General features: G+C 37.8%; 1 protein-coding gene across 4 annotated transcripts in view; it reads right to left on the bottom strand.

Annotated features, from left to right (window-relative positions):
• HECW2 (HECT, C2 and WW domain containing E3 ubiquitin protein ligase 2) overlaps nt 1–20,075 on the bottom strand; it is a 382,585-nt gene that overhangs the window by 153,053 nt on the left and 209,457 nt on the right. The window contains exon 1 of one of the 4 annotated variants that reach the window (XM_032278793.1): nt 6,772–8,486. The exons of the other annotated variants lie outside the window; for them this stretch is intronic. The gene's annotated coding sequence lies outside the window, so the exon portion shown is untranslated. Of the gene's footprint in view, nt 1–6,771; nt 8,487–20,075 lie in introns of those variants that run through there. 4 annotated transcript variants of the gene reach the window in all.

Below are 20,075 nucleotides of genomic sequence, written 5' to 3'. Positions count from 1 at the left end.
CATAGGATTTGTGAGAACTTAAATTCTTTGATAATACTTCAGATGGAAAAATGACTAAAGGCTTACTTACATAAAACAAGAAACTTACAATTTCTGTGGCTATTGTAAAAACTTACAATAAATCTCATGTGAAAACAGAATAAGGCATTTGCAATAGTTGCATCCAATTTCATGATAAAAAAACATTAGCAGGAAGGAGGTGTTCTTTATAAAACTTGAGACTTAAAGATTTCCAAAGTCTCTTTCAAATACACATTGTTGTCAGTACATAATTTTCTCCATCATACTTGCATGCCTACTTTCCTTTGACAATTATGCTTTATAACGAAAATGTAAACCCAAGCCCTTTTAAATGGGGAAGTATGGCCAGCATCTGGTAGCTCAGTAAACACCGCAGCACAAGATCCAACATTAGGCCCTTCAAGAATGTTCTATGACAATGATGATAAAATGACTCAATCCTATCCCCAGTACCAAGGCTGGCAGTATTAGAACAAGACTATCAAAGAACTTTCATTAGAAAGAGAAGAGTAAATGCTCTGTTTCCATTTGGATAATTTGGACAAGTGTAACAGGTCACAGAGAGTTGAAAAGAACAGTTTAAGTCTCAAAGACAGAAGGAAAACAGTAATTATAGAAGGGATAGAGAAAATGAAATTCATAAAAGTTAATTCACCAAATATTTATTGAGCATCCACTGTCTGCCAGGCAATATTCTAAGTGACAGGGATTTGTGTAGAAATAAAAGAGTCAAAGTCTTTGTCCTGGTGGAGATTTTGGTCTGATGGAGAAAGTAGTCAGTAAGTACATACATAAACAAAAATGTAATGTCAAGTAGGAGTAACTGGCTTAAAGAAGGAGAGCTTGGGTATGGGGTGGAGACAGGTTGGTAGGAAAGTACAATTTTACATAGGTTGATCAGGGAAGCATTTGAACAGGAAACTGAATGAAGCAGGGGAGTGAACCATAGGGAGATTTTGGGAAAAGGCATAAAACAAAAATGCAAAGCCCTGAAACAGAAGCAAGCCTACCAAGTTCCAAGGAACATCAGGGTGATGCAGCCAGAGCAGCATGAATGAGGCATAGAGTAGGAGAAGACGAGATCAGAGAAACAGACAGGCAAGGGCCAGCTTCTAGGCTGTAATAGTAACAATAATATTCTCTAGAGCTTACACGTGCCGGTGCTATTCTAGTGTTTCACTTATATTCACTCCTTTAAAACTCCAACAACCCTTTAGGGTAGGAACTATTATCTATAAAATTTTTAACAATGAGGAAAGTGAAACAGGGAGAGGTTAAGAAATTTGTCTAAGATGACAAAGCTGGTACAGCAGTCCCCTCTTATCTATAGTTTAACTTTCTGCAATTTCCGTTATCCAAGGTTAACACGTCTGAAAATATTAGATGGAAAATTCCAGAAACAATTCATAAGTTTCAGGTAGTGCACATTCTGAGCAGTGTGATGAAATTTTGCATTGTCCCTTTCATCCTGCCTGGATGTAAATCATCTCTCTGTCCAGCAGATTCATGCTGTAGATGCTCCCTGTTTGTCAGTCACTTAGTAGCCATCCCAATTATCAGATCAGCTGTCATGGTATCTCATCATGCAGGCATTTTATCATCTCACAGCATCATGAGAAGAAGAAGTAGGGTGAATACAGTACAGTAAGATATTTTCAGAGAAAGAGGTCACATTTGCATATTTGAGAGACCACATTCATGTACCTTTTGTTATAGTTATAATTGTTCTATTCTGTTATTGTTAATCTCTTACTGTGCCTAATCCATAAAGTAAATGTTATCATAGGTATATATGTATAGGGAAAAACATTGTATGGTAGGGTTCAGCACTATCTGCAGGTTCAGGTATCTACTAGGGGTCTTGCAACGTATCCCCCATGGATAAGGGGAGACTACTGTATGTACAGAGTGAACCCAGTCTTGCTCTAGTGACCATGCTCCTCAACACTATACCTTATGGTCTGTCTAGACCACACTCTGAGGATAATGGAAAGTCACTGGAGAATTTAAAGCAGGGAAGTGACATGATCTGCATTAAAAAAATGATAATGATAATTCTGGCTGCTGTGTGCAGAACAAACTGTAGAAGAGCAAGAGAGGATGGCACATGATACTTCATGCCCAGGCCAACCACCAAGCATGGTACCCATAACCTGGACTTGATTCTCCTCCATCTCCATCCTCCCTGTGCAGATACAGCTGCAGGCAATACAAATATCCATCCTTAGTGCAAAAGGCTGTGATCAAATTTCATACTCTTCAGTTCAACAACTCTGGCAGGCAACTCATCCTCCTCTAAGCCCTCTCCAAGTCAAACACTGTCTTGTAATTTCACTGTCTACTTCCACCATGCTCTTCTCCTCCCTCTCTTTATTCAAACAACTCCTGAAAGTCCAATTTTCCCCACACTCAACTTTAATCAGTCAAAATATAAAGCTCTGATTCTTCATCACTTTGTAGCTCAGTAAAACCCTTAATGCAACTTGTTTACTATAGCACTCGTGTTCAGTCTATACGGACCTTTATTTACCAACTGATGAAGTTTGGTTCTGTGTCCCCACCCAAATCCCATCTCAAACTGTAATCCTATGTGTCAAGGGAGGGTTCTGTAATCCCCACATGTCGAGGGAGGGAGATCACTGGATCATGGGGGTGGTTCCCCCATGCTGCTCTCATGATAGTGAGTGGGTTCTCATGAGATCTGATTTTTTTTTTTGGAGACAGAGTTTCGCTCTTGTTGCCCAGGCTGGAGTGCAATGGCGCAATCTAGGCTCATCACAACCTCCACCTCCCGGCTTTAAGCAATTCTCCTGCCTCGGCCTCCCAAGTAGCTGGGATTACAGGCACCTGCCACCATGCCCAGTTAATTTTTACATTTTTAGTAGAGACATGGTTTCACCAGGTTGGCCAGACTGGTCTTGAACTCCTGACCTCAAATGATCTGCCTGTCTTGGCCCTCCAAAGTGCTGGGATTACAGGCATGAGCCTCCATGCCTGGGCAATATGATGGTTTTATAAGACAGTTCTTCCTGCTTTTGCTCATTTCTCTCTCCTGCCACCTTGTGAAGAAAGTGCCTGCTTCCCCTTCACCTTCTTCCATGATTATAAGTTTCCTGAGGCCTCCCCAGCCATGTGGAACTGTGAGTCAATTAAACCTCTTTCCTTTATAAATTATACAGTCTCAGGGAAGTTCTTTATAGCAGTGTGAAATAGACTAACACACCAACAGAAGTATGTTTTCCTTTTCAATTATATATCATACATTACAGGTGCAATAAGAATAATACACTGCTTGATACTGATGTTGCCAGGCTGCCGCTGCTAGGTAATAGCTGATTTGGCTATTTCTCCCATTTGCTGGATTAATGACCTTGGACAAGTCTTAAAAACTGTATAGATTCCATTTTCTTAATCTATAAAATGATAATAATCACACTTCAGCTCAGAAAGCTGTGAGGAGTACATGAGTATAGTATATGAACCTGGCACATATCAGGAGCCAAACATACAAGTTTCCAAAACCTATTTTGGGCCAGGCACAGTGGCTAACACCTGTAATTCCAGCACTTTGGGAGGCTGAGCTGGGTGGATCACTTGAGGTCAGGAGTTTGAGACCAGCCTGATCAACATGACAAAACCCTGTCTCTACTAAAAATACAAAAAATGAGCTTGGCATAATGGTGGGTGTGTATAATGCCAGCTACTCGGGGAGCTGAGGCAGGAGAATCGCCTGGATCTTTCTTGAACCCAGGAGGTGGAGGGTGCAGTGAGCTGAGATTGCACCACTGTGCTCCAGCCTGGGTGACAGAGCAAGACTCCGTCTAAATAAAACAAAACAAAATGAAACTCTATTTATTCCTTCTTTTAAAGGGAGCTATGTTTTATTGGAATACTCAAAAGCACAATTCTCAAACCTCATTTCCTTAGCTTTTACTTTTAAAATTTATTTTATTCTAATTTCTCATAAATATACATAAATTAAAACAAAAACATGCTTATTTATATGTTTCCTGAAGCTCTGCCTTCTTCATCCACAGACACCAAAAGAATAGACATCAAGGGTGAAGTCCTTACTGTATGGTGACTGTAAACTATGCCACTAAGAGCATAGCACAATATCTCACACGTAATATCTCAGTACTGCCTGGTTCTTGAATGGAAGGTCATTCAAAGCTTAAAATTCTGTCAATGAGTTTTAAGCCTGCTTGATAAAAAAACAGACGGAGGCACCCTCATCTCCCTACACAATGAAACCACGACCTGAATGTAATGTTTAACTTGAGAATCTCTACCTGGGTACTATGTATGTAAAGAGTTACCAGGAATCACAGTAGAAATTTGATTACACACCCTCCTTTCTTTCCTCTAATTATTTAAAACATACCATGTATATGCTAAGCTTGCTCTCAAAGATAACCTCTTTTAGTAGTAAATGAAATTTAAAAGCAAACCCTAGAACCTGTAGGATGTTACTTTTTCGTTGTGCCTAAGGCAAAAAATTCAGAGAAATATATAATCATTATGAAATATAATGTTCAGTACAAAAGCATCCTTTGGTTAGGAGTATATTACTCCTTTTATTTTAATGAATTCATATAATATGGATGAGGAACTATAATGGCTACCTTTAAAGAAGGAAGTTACTCTTATTGACCTAAACCAAAAGCTTGTTGGAGCTCATCTAATCTCAGCCTGCAAATATTCATTAGAAGCATGTGGGAATGGCTGGGTGTGGTGGCTCATGCCTGTAACACCAGTACTTTGGGAGGCCAAGGTAGGAGAATTGCTTGACGCTATGAGTTAGAGATTAGCCCAGGCAACACAGCAAGGCCCTGTCTCTACAAATAATTTTTAAAAATTAGTTGGACATGGTGTCACAAACCTGCAGTTCTAGCTACTCAGGATGCTGAGGCAGGAGGATTGCTTGAGCCCAGGAATTCCATACCGCAGTGAGCTATGATCATGCCACTGCACTCCAGCCTGGGCAACAAAGTGAAACCCTGTCTCTAAAAAAAATAAAAAATAAAAATAAACAAAAAAGCAGTGTGTTGATTCCCCAAAGAGCTAAAAACAGAACTACCATTTAATCCAGCAATCCCATTACTGGGTATATACCCAAAACAATATAAATCATTCTACCATAAAGGCACATGCATGTCTATGTTCACTGCAACACTATTCACAATAGCGAAGACATGGAATCAACCTAAATGCCCATCAATGGCAAATGGGATAAAGAAAATGTGGTACACGTACACCACGGGATACTATGCAGCCATAAAAAAGAATGAGAGCTTGTACTTTGCGAGAGCATGGATAGAGCTGGAGGCCATTATTCTTAGCAAACAAACACAGGAACAGAAAATCAAATACTGCATTTTCTCACTTACAAGTGTGAGCTAAAAGATGAGAACAGATGAACACAAATAGGGAAACAACAGACACTGGGGCCTACTTGAGGGTGGAGGATGGGAGGAGAGAGAGGATCAGAAAAAATAAATTATTGTGTAGTAAGCTTAGTACCTGAGTGAGGAAATAATCTGTACAACAAAACCCTGTGACACAAGTGTAACTACATAACAAACCTGCACATGTACCCCTGAACCTAAAATAAAAGTAAAAAAAAAAAAAAAAAAAAAAGAAGCATGTGGGAGCAGTATTTCTGAAACATTCACTGCTCCTGATCCTAAAGAATAATGCAAACAAAGTGTGGGTCCCTCCCTACAACTGCTGTATCAGAAGTTCAATGACCTTTCCGGAGATGACTGCTCATGTAAACCTTTACTAAATCATCAACATACTTTTCACTAAACTGAGCTCAATGAGGCACTACAGGCATACTAGGGGGTAATTCTTTGTGAGAGTCTATCCAATACATTGCAGAAACATTAGCATCCTTGGCTCTGGGGCACTAAATGCCAGTTGCACCCTACACGGCAATAAAAATTAACATCACCGCCCCTCTTGGGAATCACTGATTGACATTTAATAGCCAAAAAGTTTAAAAAAATTCACTGTATACGACTAACTTGCAAGGCATTAGATCAGAACTAAAATTTTGCCCTGGAGTTGTTCCACTTTTTAAATAATTAATTAAAGTAGATTTTCTGCTTGCAAATTTTAGAGGTCTATAGAAAACTGGGTCAGTTTGCCACAGTTGCCACAAGATAATATATAAAAACCATGGTCTTATTCTCAAGTTAAAGTTTTGTTGTAAGACTGCCATTAAATCAACAGTCTCCAGAATATGGATGTCTATGAATACTTGTCCATATGAACTTTACCTTAAAAGCAAATCTGTTTTCCCATCTCATTGCCTGAAAGAAGAACTTTAAAATTAGTCAAAAACCATGATTATTCTAGGGACAGAAAACCTAGCATGAAATCTATTTAGACTCAACCTAAGGCAGCTTTCAAAAGCATTTTCTTGTAGGTAGAACCTGTACTTAACATCACAGTAACATCAAAATCCATTTAAAACAACCAGGACCCTAAAAATTCATGAGGTGATTGTCTAGCTATACGTAAAAGTTCTACATGCTTTAATCTCAGCACTGATCTCTTAGATCTAGTTGTCAAGTGATAAATGTGCTGCATAGTTTGTCAATAATTGTCCCTAAGCAAGCTGGGAGGGGACCATATTTAAGAGCTTTTCAAGGTGAAAGGCAGAAAAAACTTTAAATCTCAAACATTGGACAAGGAAATCAGGTGACAGTGGAATTCATTCCACAGCACTTTCCAATATCTTACCTCATATGATCCCAAAGAGTTTCTCTCTGCCAGGGTAAAATCCATCATTCAAATGAGACTTAGGAAGCAGCAAGAAGAAACATGGCATTCTCCTGAAAATCAAACACCTGGCCAACCCACTTGGCAGTTTCATTCATAGGAGCAGCCAGAGCTGAACCGAAGTCAAGGTGGGTCTGGAGTTCTAAGGTGGCTTTGAAAGCTCTGCAGGTTCACTTCACTGATGCTCCTGCTTCTCTTCCTCTCCCTGCAAAGTTCTAGAAATAAAATACTAGATAGGATTCCGGCAGGCCTCTAGCAAGAGGCTCCTGTCCAGTATGAATGACAATAAAAGCCACTCCTGCCTTTCATCAAGACTTATCACTATCCAGGCATCCTAAGTGAAAAAACAATGTATCACGTCCCTTCGGCTGAGGCAGTCGTGGCCACACCCCTGCAAAGGGTACAGGATGCAATCGCCCCATCCTCCCCTCAGCTTCCTTCCTTTGCTTTTCCATGGGAGAATTCCAAAGAATGAGTTATGTGTACACACACACACACACACACACACACACACACACACACACACACACACAGAGTGGGCTGTCAAACAAGCTGACTGCAATCACAGAGAGGGGAGCTTGCTGTTTGATTTACTCAGAATAGAGTGGTCACTACCTGAGAACTCCAACTTATCATTACCATGAATCAGACATAGCATTCAATTAGGTTACTGAAATGGGCTTACAGTATTTTAACTAATACAGAGTGAAATGTGTGGACTTGTGATTTCAAACTGTGAAAAAGGTTTCAATCATAATATAGCTTTAACGAAAATCCAAACACGCAGTTATCAATTCAGAAGTTATTTTCAAACCTGACTTTTAATGCAAAAATACACACAATCATCAATCTAGCTAATGCTCCTATCCTATACTACTGGAAAGAGTTGGGGTAGGGAAATCCCCAGTTCAGATCCATTATTCTTTAATAGAGAAAGGGGCTTTCTGAAGCTGTTAGCCCACCTGTGTCAGGGGTTGCTATTACCAAGTGCTGGTTTAATGTAATCGCTATAAAACCATCTCTCTCTAGCAAACCTCAGGAAAACTAGATGAAAAGGTTTCATATGTCAGGTACATTTGCTGTGAAATGATGCAAACTAGATTTAAGCTTCACACTACATTTGATGGCTGCAATTACCTCTCTATTGTTCCCTTAACCCAGACACAGTTTGCCCTGAAGCTTTGAATGGCCACAGAACTTTGGCCTGATTCTGGAATTGGATGAGTGAACACAGCAAGCCAGGCATTCCAGGATCACCATCACCCTGTCCTAGCCTCTTCTGAACATGAAAACCCAACCCAGTTTTAGAACAAATCACTTGACTTTCCAGTGTCCTAGCAAACAACAATAATGGCAAGCATGTTCAGAATGCCTACTATGTGCCAGGGACACATAGGAGATGCTTTAAAAATAGTATCAAATGAGTGTCACTGTGCTCCAAGAATAAGGTCAGTAGTGTCATTAGGACCATGTTACAGATGAGAAAACTGAGGCTCATGGAAAAGAAGCGGTAACAGCCAAGATTTGAAGTCTCACCTGAAAGACACAAACCCAAGCTCTTTTAAGATGTTCTGCCTTACTCAAATAATACTCTTGAAAATGCCAGCAACCTCACTAATTTAGTGGTCTCAGTCACCACTGGGAGATTAAGAAAAATAAATCTATGCCAGCCACCATGGCTCACACCTATAACCCAAGCACTTGGAGAGGCCAAAGTAGGAGAGTCGCATGAGGCCAGGAGTTCAAGATCATAGAGAGCATCATCTCTACAAAAAAAATTTTTAACTTAGCTTGGCATGGTGGCATGCATCTGTAGTCCCAGCTACATGGGAAGCTGAGGTGGGAGGAGCACTTGAGCCCAGGAGTTCGAGGCTACAGTGAGCTACGATCCTGCCAATGCAAATCAGCCTGGGTAACAGAGTAAGACCCTATCTCTAAAAAGAAAAAGAAAGAACGAAGGAAAAGAAAGAATAAGAAATCAAGAAAGAATAAATTTATTTCCTCTTTTGGATATCAAAGTTGGCTACAGCCTATGAACAACAAATAGACTTATTAACAATGTAAGCCTCTCTGTTTTTATCCCCAGGCGGGGATAGAATATAATCTTGAGCTCTTGGCTACTTTCTAGTTATGGACCAACAGACTCTCTGTTGGCTAGAAGAGAGACTCTCCTCCTCTGCTTCCAGTGCAGCTCTTATTATCGCTCACTCCCTGGTCTCTGAATCCCACCTGACACCTACCACTCTGGTCCTCCAAGCCATGATTCTTTGCCTTCCAAATACTGCAACATTTGGTACATACACCACTTTACCTGCACTCTAGATTCTGGACCACCCATATATTACCAACATCTACATGTGACAATCTATTTTCCTATGTGGAGAAAACCTACTTTCCCCCAGCATAAGCCACTATCATAATGAAATTAGATTTCCCAGCTGATCAAGAAAGAAACTTAAAAGTGTGGGGCAGGAGCAGTTGATGAATGCTGGGGCTTCAATTTCAAGCCATCACACATGTACTCTTTCACTGGGATGGTAATTTTTTAAGCACAAGTGATTCAGCCAGTAGTACTTTAATCACAGTAAATGATTATATTGAGAGGTACAGCCAGAGTATCATAAATTCACATATGCTTTCCTTTCTCCAAACCACAACCCTTTGTGGGGAAAGTCCAGCAAAACCAACAGTAACAAATAAAATGGGGAAGCACATTAATAACAACTTTGCATCAATAAAACATACTTATATTTTTACTAACTATGATATCATATGGTGTTAGGCACTGGGAGGTAGCTGTGAACAAAATAAACATAGCCCCTGCCCTCAGAGAGCTTGTAATTTAGAGAGAAAAACATTAAATAAATATAAAATGAATTCCTTAATTACAATTATGACACATGTTATACAGGAAAAAGAAAAGGTCCTCAAAGTATGCATGGGCCGCAAACACGACGTGGTCAGGAGAGTATGAGAAAGCTCCCTCAAGGCTTTGGTGTATGAACCAGGAGAGCTGCGCAGAGGCCTATGGTGGGAAGCAACATGGCCCTGTCAAAAACTGAGGGAAGATCAGACCAGTGTGAGCACAGGGTGAAGCACACAGAGGGAAGGAGAGATTAGGCTGGTGAAGAAGAACGGCATCTAGAAATTTCAAGCATTTATGTACAGGGAGAGAAAGGGAAGCTGAAGAATAAAGGAATAGAAATTAAGACTCTTCCCCATTTCCATCAGATCTACCGCAAGCCCAATTGATTATTACAGTTTCCAACATTCAAAGCTATTGATCTAGCAAGGACGCCCATGAGTAGAAATGTGACTTATGGATGCTGAATGGATTAATCATACACAATTAAAGACATCACTTAACTAAAGTAGCTTATTCCCCAAAGCTCACAGAATATTTCTTGAGAGTAAAGCAGGGAAGAGCAAAGACACAGTCCTTAGATTACAACACAAATTGGCAATGGAAAAATTCAGCAGTCATCTATCTTTATGCTGGTACCAAAAACACAAACTAGAATCAAGGTTAGCACATCAGGAAGGAACAACCCTTTTCCTGAAAATCCAATTATGAATTTCCTTTGTGTTTGGCATTTTGCATGCCTCTGAGGCTGACATCACTCATACACATTATTGAAGCCTCACAGCATGTGTCTATCTGCTGCACTTTTCATTGGAGAGTTTTTCTTCCAACCCTGTGTTCCTAAAGCAGCCAGAGAAATGCTTGTCCCATTGTCACTCCGTTTTCAGATTCCCAAAATCTTTCAATGGGAATACACATCAGTCTGTGCATAAATCAGAAAGCTTTTTGAAAATATAGACATTTCAAAAAGTTTATATACTTTTTGAAAATGAGATAGCTGCTAAAATATCAAGAGTAGGATCTTAAATTTAAACTCAAGTTGATACATGTGTACAAAACACATGTATTTTTAAATTTAGCTTAGAAAGTAGGCTGTTCCATTCACTAAAAAAAAATCATGACTATTATTTGTTATCTTATAATAACTGAATACATGTTAGGCCCTGTAAGTGTGTATACCCACTCATTTAATCCTCAGAGTAACCAGAGTGACAATCCCTACATCATAAATTAAGAAAACTGGGGCATAAATTGAATAACTTGTTCACAGAAGATCACACAGCTAGAAACTAGCTGGATTTCAAATCTTGGGTCTGTATGACATCAAAGCTTACCAATACTTTTGCCACTCTTCTACAGCTTCCCCCAACAATAACTACCTACCATTCACTGAGTGCCAAGAACTACGCATAGTACTTAGGAATCATCCACTGAAAGAATTCTCACAGTAATTCTGAGAAGCATTCTTAGCCCCAAGATGAGGAAACTGAGCTCAGAGAATTCCAGTAACTCGATCAAGGGAACACCACAGCAAGGCTGAAATGTGCGGAGGGAGATTTCCCAGAACCCTGCACAATTTCAGGAGAGCAACATTTGTGTGGTACTTTGAGTTCAGTAAAAGTAACGAAGGACTTGTTACTTTCTTAGGGTTTTTCAGTTTTATCTGGGAAATTATCAATATGCTTTGGAAGAGAAGAAAATCCCCAAAGGACTGATTTCCTCATCTTAGGTGGACAAGGAAATCCCTGTAGGAATGTCCATTTAAGTAAAAAAAATCAGCTTGTGATCCATTACTTTAATACACACAAAAAAATTATCTCAACTAACAGATCAATACCCACAAGCATATGTAACGTGCCAAAAACTCTCAAAGATATACACAAATAAGAATAAATATAGTTCTTTTCCCTTCACTTACTTCCGCTACAGAATTAAAGACCCAGCTATAGCGGTGTCTGCTTTATTTGACTGGCATATGTCTTGAAGCTCTTAGGATGTAATAATTTTCCTTATAGGAGAATTTCATATCAATATCTAAGAGTGTTATATTTTTCCTTAATGGTGAACTTTGAGTCAATGTTGCATTAACTCCATATATTAATGGAAACACAAATGTTTACAAGTGAAATATTAAGGGGTTTGAATACAACAATCCTTCTCTAATTCAATTTATAACTGTTTAACTGCACAGTTAGTGGGCTCTTCAGTTATGCTATTTTTTATTCCAAATTAAATTATATTATTGTAAACCAGGGGGAATTTAAGAATAGGTTTTAAGCATGCAAAAATCTTCAATTAAGATTAAACTAGTAGAGAAGGATGTAAAATTATTTTATCTGTATATGTGTGTTGTTTCTGTCTGTAAAACGGGAACATTACCCTTTTTCAATAATGCTTTGGATATAGCAATGAACACAAAAATATGCCCTGGAGATGCTCTCCTGAAAGAACAGTTAGAAACTCCAATATACTCACATTAGTGAACATTTTCAAAGTTGGCATTTATACTTTACCATTGTAGTGTATGATTCAGAATTAAACATATCGCACAGATTTCCACATGCTGAAAGAGTAGTTCTTAAATTTCATTGTGTCTTAGAATCATCCGGGACTCATGTTTAAAATTCAGACTCCATAGAGCAAACCACAGAAATTGTGATTCAGTAGTTATAGGATAGGTCTTAGGAGTCTGCATTTTTTAATTTTTAATTTTTGTGGGTACATAGTAAGTGTGTATATTTATGGGGTACATGAGATACTTTGATACAGGCATACAATGCATAATAATCACATCAGGGTAAATGGAGTATTCAACACCTCAAGCATTTATCCTTTCTTTGTGTTAAAAATAATTATACTCTCACCGGGCGCAGTGGCTCACGCCTGTAATCCCAGCACTTTGGGAGGCTGAGGTGGGCCTCATGAGGTCAAGAGATGGAGACCATCCTGGCCAACATGGTGAAACCCTGTCTCTACTAAAAAATACAAAAATTAGCTGGGTGTGGTGGTGCGCACCTGTAGTCCCAGCTACTCAGGAGGCTGAGGCAGGAGAATTGCTTGGACCCGGGAGGCGGAGGTTGCAGTGAGCAGAGATCGTGCCACTGCACTCCAGCCTGGGGCCTAGCTACAGAGCGAGACTCTGTCTAAAAATAATAATAATAATAATTATTATTATTATTATTATTATACTCTCTTAGTTACTTTTAAATGTACAATAAATTATTGTTGACTGTTGTCACCCTGTTATGCTATCAAATGCTAGATCTTATTCATTCTATCTAACTATATTTTTGTACACATAAACCATCTGCACTTCCCCCACAACCCACTATCCTTCCCAGCCTCTGGTAACCATCATTCTATTCTCTCTCTTCATGAGTTCAATTGTTTTCATTTTTAGCTCCCACAAATAAGTGACAATGTGAAGAGTGTCTTTCAGTCCCTGGTTTATTTCCTTAACATAATGACCTCCAGTTTCCTCCATGTTGTTGCAAATGACAGGATCTCATTCTTTTTCATGGCGGAACAGTACTCCATTGTGTATATATATATCACATATATGTGATATATATATATCACATTTTCTTTTTTCATTCATCTGTTAATATACACTTAGATTGCTTCCAAATCTTGGCTATTATGAACAGTGCTGTAGCAAACAGTGCAGATATCTCTTTGATATAGTGATTTCCTTTCTTTTGTATATATACCTGGTAGTATAATTGCTGGATCATATGCTGGTTCAATGTTTAGTTTTTGGAACCTCCAAACTGTTCTCCATAGTGGTTGTACTAATTTACATTCCTACTAAGGTGTACAACGGTTGCCTTTTCTTTGCATCCTCAACAGCATTTGTTGTTTCCTGTCTTTTGTATACAAACCATTTTAACTGGGGTGTGATATCTCATTGCAGTTTTGATGTTCATTTCTCTGCTGCTTGATATATTGGAAGTATACTGTTTCTTTTCTCTTGGTGCTTTTATAATCCTTTCTTTATGCTTGACCTTTGAAAGTTCCATTATTAAATGTCTTGAGGTAGTTTTGTTTTAGTTAAATCTATTTGGTGTTCTATAACCTTCTTATATTTGAATATTGATATCTTTCTCTAGGTTTGGGAAGTTTTCTGTTATCATCCCTTTGAATAAACTTTCTACCTCTATCTCTTTCTACCTCCTGATTAAGGCCAATAACTTAGATTTGTTCTTTTAAGGGTATTTTCTAGATCTTGTAGGCATGCTTCATTCTTTTCTATTCTTTTTTGTCTCCCCTTACTATGTATTTTCAAATAGCCTGTCTTCAAGCTAATTCTTTCTTCTGCTTAATCAATTCTGCTGCTAAGAGTCTCTGAGGCATTCTTCAGTATGTCAGTTGCATTTTCGACTCCAGAGTTTCTGCATGACTCTTTTTAGTTATTTCAAGCTCTTTGTTTAATTTATCTCATAGGATTCAAAATTCCTTCTCTGTGTTCTCTTTAATTTCTTTTAGTTTCCTCAAAACAGTCACTTTGAATTTTCTGTCTGATTGATCACATATCTCTGCCTTTCCAGGATTGGTAACTGGTGTCTTATTTAGTTCCTTTGGTAAGATCATGTTTTCCTGGGTGGTCTTGAAGCTTGTGAATGTTCTTCAGTGTCTGGGCATTAAAGAATTAGGTATTTATTGTAGTCTTTACAGTCTGGGCTTGTTTGTGCCTGTCTTTCTTTGAAGGTATTCCGGGAATTTAAGGGACTTTGCTGTTGTGATGTAAGTTTTAGTCACTGCAGCAGTATCTTCATTAGGTGGCACCCCAAGCCTAGTAACAGTGTGACTCTTGCAGACTCGTATAGCTACCAACTTGTTAGTCTTGGATAAGACCTAGAAGAATTCTGCGGATTACCTGGTAGAAACTCTTGTTCTCTTCCATTATCTTCTCCTAAACAAATGGCCCCTCTCTCTCTCTTTCTCTCTCTCTCTCTCTCTCTCTCAGGTAATTCTGATACAGGCGCTCTCTGAAACGCATTTCTAAGAATCAATGGTCTACAGTCTTAAAATCCAATAGACCACATATTAATGTACATGTATAGGTAAACGTTATTTTTGATTTTGCATATTCATTTTATTAGAAAACTCAAAAAGAGACATACATCTGTACCTGTACTGTGTCTTCTACCTTAATAATTCACAATAAGTATGTTCAATCTACTTTTAAATCAAGAATAAAACAGCATAGTAAAAGCACAAGCAAGTACAGGAATAACAACAGAAAGGGGAACTAACATGAGAAAAAAGTTTAGACTCTATTTAAGTTGAGAACAGCGCTCTAAAAATACAGGCCATGGGCAAGTGCTGGTCCATGAATTGGTTGATACTAATCTGAGATAAGTCTAGAAACTGACTGGAAGCTCTTAGAAACGTTTACAGAAATTTGTTAGAGTAATTTTACGTCTATTCAATCAAATTTGGACTCATATTTTGTAGGTCTTATATTTTATTCCATTTCTTTTTCTACTAGCTTATTTTTACTCGATTTCACAAAATATCAATGTCCATGATGGGTCCACAGGTAGTCTGTGAAGCATTCATGAACTCTACAGAGAAGAACTGGCCTTTTTGGTTAGTTCAGTGAACCTCTCCTAACCCAGGATTTTAATACAAAAGTGAATATCTTCAACTTCTCATAATTACTCACTGTGAATCTGTCATCAATGAGCAATTTCTGTTTTCTATGAGTCTACCAACATTTTTTAGCATGTATCACCTTTTAGAATAACATTTTAGTAATATTTCTTAAAAGTTTACTTTCAACAGTATAAAGTAGTACTTTTTCACTTTTATAAATATGTTTCTTTTAATTTTCAAAGAGACCTTTGACTCTTAACATTAAAGGATTCAGTGCCGAATACTATCATTGTATTAATATCTGTACCCTATCAATGCATTTTTGCTAACATGAAACTACGGTTTCAGGCTATTCTCAAAAAGTAGGTCCTTTAACTGCTTTGTTCCTCTTAATGCCAGGTCCCTATCAACTATCTAATGATTTTCTTGATATGTGGCAATGGCAGCAGTAATTAGAAGCACAACATATCAGTAAATTATTCTAGTCATAAATACATGGGACACGGATCTCATTTTGCAGTTTTCCTGCCTCCTAGTAAACTTTGAATAATAATTATCTCCTTTATTGAAGACCTGCATTCCAAACAGTATTACAGTTAAATATTAGGTATATTCTTTACAGTTTCTGCATCCTGGTTGATATATCCTTTGGTGGTCTCCTATAGTTTCTACTTTTGGTATGTAAGTGTTGCCAAGAATAACATTTTCCCTTTCCAAGTTAAACTTGGTGTTTATAAAAGGTGTAGGATGGAGAACCTGGAAGTATGAATCTGTGCATACAATGGGTAAAGTCACAATAATAGCAACCACTTTCCCAGTTGCCAAGATCTCTAGCCAGGAAGAATAAAAATGAGGATTTTTTCCTCCCTACATAATTGTGTCCTCCTTTTAGAAGAGTTAGGAAGTCAACCATTAAGTGTCCAAATTTGCTTTCTGATCCTTATAAGTTGCACACTAAATCTGTTCATTATATTTGCTTAACATTTTTTAGAAACCCAATTTAAGATATTATCTCATGTAATCAGTTAACTATATGATATATGACTAAAAACTCTCTGACAACTTGTGGGCTGTCCAGCACAGCTTAGGTTCTGTGGCCAAAGATGGAAACCTATCAGCTGTGTGAGGTTGGCCAAGTGATTTAACTTCATAAACTTTAGTTTCCACAATTGTAAAATGGGGATAATGAGGCACAGCCAGTATAGTTTTGAGAGGACTGTGAAGCTACATAAAGTCAGAGCACAGGGCCTGGTTCAGAGTCCATGCTTGCTGCAATAAAAGCTCAGATATGAGTGTTCTTGTTATTCTTAACAAAGAAGTCTCTAAATCATTGACATAAAATCTAGAGAAGTTCTTAGAATTTTCTCACTCTGACAAATACGCTAAATAGATAAAGGACAGTCCACCAGGAAGGCAGCTGGCTAGAGGAACTGACCTCTGGAGTCTCCTTGATCTACGTTATCTGACATGCCCAACCCATGCTGAAATTCAGTACTTTAATTATAATTCAAGTAACATCTTTGGAGAAAGAGAATTGCCTGTTTTCAATTAACCAAAAAAATTATAATTATGTTAATTTCTTTTAGTGTATCATATACATTTGCTTCAGCAATCACTTTGGGAAAGGTTAAGTGGAGCAAATAGAACTAAAATCACAGGACATCTTTTTAAAAGTAGATGGCGTTCATCCAATATGTCCTTCCTGGAACAAATTGTAACAACTTGATTCACTCCCGCCCTTCCCTACCAAGCTATATTTAAAGGTCCGTAAGCATTTCCATTATAAACTGCTGTCATCAGGATTTGTAATTTTACCTTCTAACCTATCTCAAAGTTTATATATAAACATCTCAAACTTTAAAAAAAGCTATTGTTTTTAAAAGTTAACAACTTCCTTCAGTAAAGGATAAGAGTACAGGGGGAAACAAACAAAAAAGTAATGATTACACATGAAAAAAAATTATGTGCTATGGTTTGATAAGCAAAGTAAGGTGACTGCTCAAGAAATATGTGCCACCAAAGACTATATAAATTCAACAGTGAATAATATTTGATGATTCATAATAACTAGAAGCAAAATAAGAATCTGAAAATTAATGAAAAGGTAAATTATGGTACAGTCATATTATAGGGTATTATACAGCCATCGCATGATATTCTCAAATAATTTTTAATAACATGGAAAATGTTCATGAGATAAGTAGAAAAACACTGCAAAATTATATGTACAGTATGAACTTAACTGAATTATAAAATAAATATATATCTGATATATATTTAAAGTTGTAAAAGAGGTATGCCAAAATGTTTACAGTAGTTGTAGCTTGACAGGAAAGCCTAAGTTCCTTATATTTGTCCATAATTTCCAAGTGGTCTACAATGAACTTGCATTACTTTAATAATCAGAAAAGAAAGGCTTCAATGTGGCTTAGTGTCACAATTACAAGAAACAGTAATACAGGAAAAAATGAAGGTTGACATCTCTCTCCAATCTTTCTACATCTTCTGAATTACCCTTGCAAATCTATCTTTAATCATCAACTACTTTGACATTTGAAGATCTTATTTGTACTGCGGATTTATAAAATACTCATTCTAAAGAAGTTTTCATTCATCAAGCAGTTTCCCCCAAAAAGTGACCATGTAGCTATCCACAAAGTATTATCAACAATTCATGTCTCAAGATTCTAAATAATACAAGTATCATCCACCATATGGGCACCTCTAGGGGACAAAGCAAAGATATGGGATACATCCATTAAGGGAAGAGGAAAGAAAGAAAAGAAAAAGAGAGAGAGAAAGAAAAGAAAAGAGAGAGGAAGGCAGAAAGGAAGGAACGAAGGAAGGAAGGGAGGGAGGGAGGGAGGGAGGGAATGGAAGCAAAGATAGCACATGAAAACTAGTTTTGGCTGGGCACAGTGGCTCACGCCTGTAATCCCAGCACTTCGAGAGGCCAAGGTGGGCATATCACTAGGTCAGGAGTTTGAGATCAGCCTGGCCAACATGGTGAAACCCTGCCTCTACCAAAAAATACAAAAATTAGCCAGTGATGGTAGCATGCACCTATAATCTCAGCTACTCAGGAGCCTCAAGCAGGAGAATTGTTGGAACTCGGGAGGCAGAGGTTGCAGTGAGCTGAAATCGTGCCACTGCACTCTAGCCTGCACAACAGAGTAAAGTTCCATCTCAAAAAAAGAAAATAAATAAAGCTAGTTTCAATCTGTTGAGTTGTTGTATTCAAAACTTCAAGTATTCAGCAGACATCAGCTTAAAGAGACCTGTTCCAAATGGAATTATGACATCAGTTTAAGTCAAACACATTTCAGAGTCCCAGTTTATCTTAGGGCCTCTCTAACTCTGACTGGAAACAGACATAGACACACAGACAGACATACACAGAACTCACAGTGCAATCAATCATTGTGAGCATTCATGATCACAGGTGTTACCAGTTTCTCTATAAACGTTAATAAATTCTATCAGAAAAACAAATTTTACTTTTTTCATTAAGATAATCTTTTTTCCCAGTTTGTGAAATATTTTTTTTTAAATTTCACTGCTGTTTACCATCAGGGTTTGAAACAAGAGGAAGTGATAACCTTTTTCAAAACATCATCATAGGTAAAAGATTGGCACTGGTTATACTTGAGAATCAAAACTGATTATTTGTGGGAACACAACAATGGAAAAAGATGTGGGTACTAGTGTCATGAAATAGCTAGGAAAATGGAATCAAATATGAGAGGAGGGGAAATGTCTACAGAGAAACATCATCTATTTCAATTTTTCTAATGGCAATTGTCCAGAATAAATGTGAAATAGCCTCTACTTATTACTTCATTGCAGTATGCAGATACTATGAATGACACTTATTCTATGTCACCAATGCCATACATTTTTCCAATGCTGATGCACATGTTCTTAAAGCTTGTATGTCTACTATTCAAAGTACTTTCACATGTGCCTTCTTATGACAGTTAGGAAAATCTGGTCTATTCTGTCATGTCCAATTCCCTCTATCAGTCTAAGTTCTTTCAGGATCAGCACCATATTTTATTAGTCTCCACATTCCTAACAGTTATCTAATGGTGGGAAGGGCACAATACATCTTTTTGATTAAAAGAATAATAAGATCCAGAATCTACAAAGAGTTAAAACAGATTTACAAGAAAAAAACAAACAAACCCATCCAAAAGTGGGAGAAGGATATGAACACTTTTCAAAAGAAGACATATATGAGGCCAACAAACATATGAAAAAAGTGCTCACCATCACTGATTATTAGAGAAATGCAAATCAAAACCACATTGAGATACCACCTCACGCCAGTTAGAATGGTGATGATTAAAAAATCTAGACACAACAGATGCTGGAGAGAATGTGGAGAAATAGGAACACTTTTACACTGTTGGTGGGAGTGTAAACTAGTTCAACCACTGTGGAAGACAGTGTGGTGATTCCTCAAGGACCTAGAAATAGAAATTCCATTTGACCCAGCAATCCCATTATTGAGTATATATCCAAAGGATTATAAATCATTCTATTACAAGGACACATGCACACGTATGTTCATAGCAGCACTGTTTACAATAGCAAAGACCTGGAACCAACCCAAATGCCCATCGATGATAGACTGGACAAGGAAAATGTGGCACATATACACCATGGAATACTATGCAGCCATAAAAAACAATGAGTTCATGTCCTTTGTAGGGACACGGATGAATCTGGAAACCATCATTCTCAGCAAACTGAGACAAGAACAGAAAGTCAAACACTGCATGTTCTCACTCATACGCGGGTA

The sequence above is a fragment of the Sapajus apella genome, unplaced genomic scaffold, assembly GCF_009761245.1.
Source record: "Sapajus apella isolate SASKATOON/1434 unplaced genomic scaffold, GSC_monkey_1.0 scaffold10, whole genome shotgun sequence".
Classification (NCBI taxonomy): Eukaryota; Metazoa; Chordata; class Mammalia; order Primates; family Cebidae; genus Sapajus; species Sapajus apella.
This window is presented reverse-complemented; position numbering and strand designations above follow the sequence as displayed.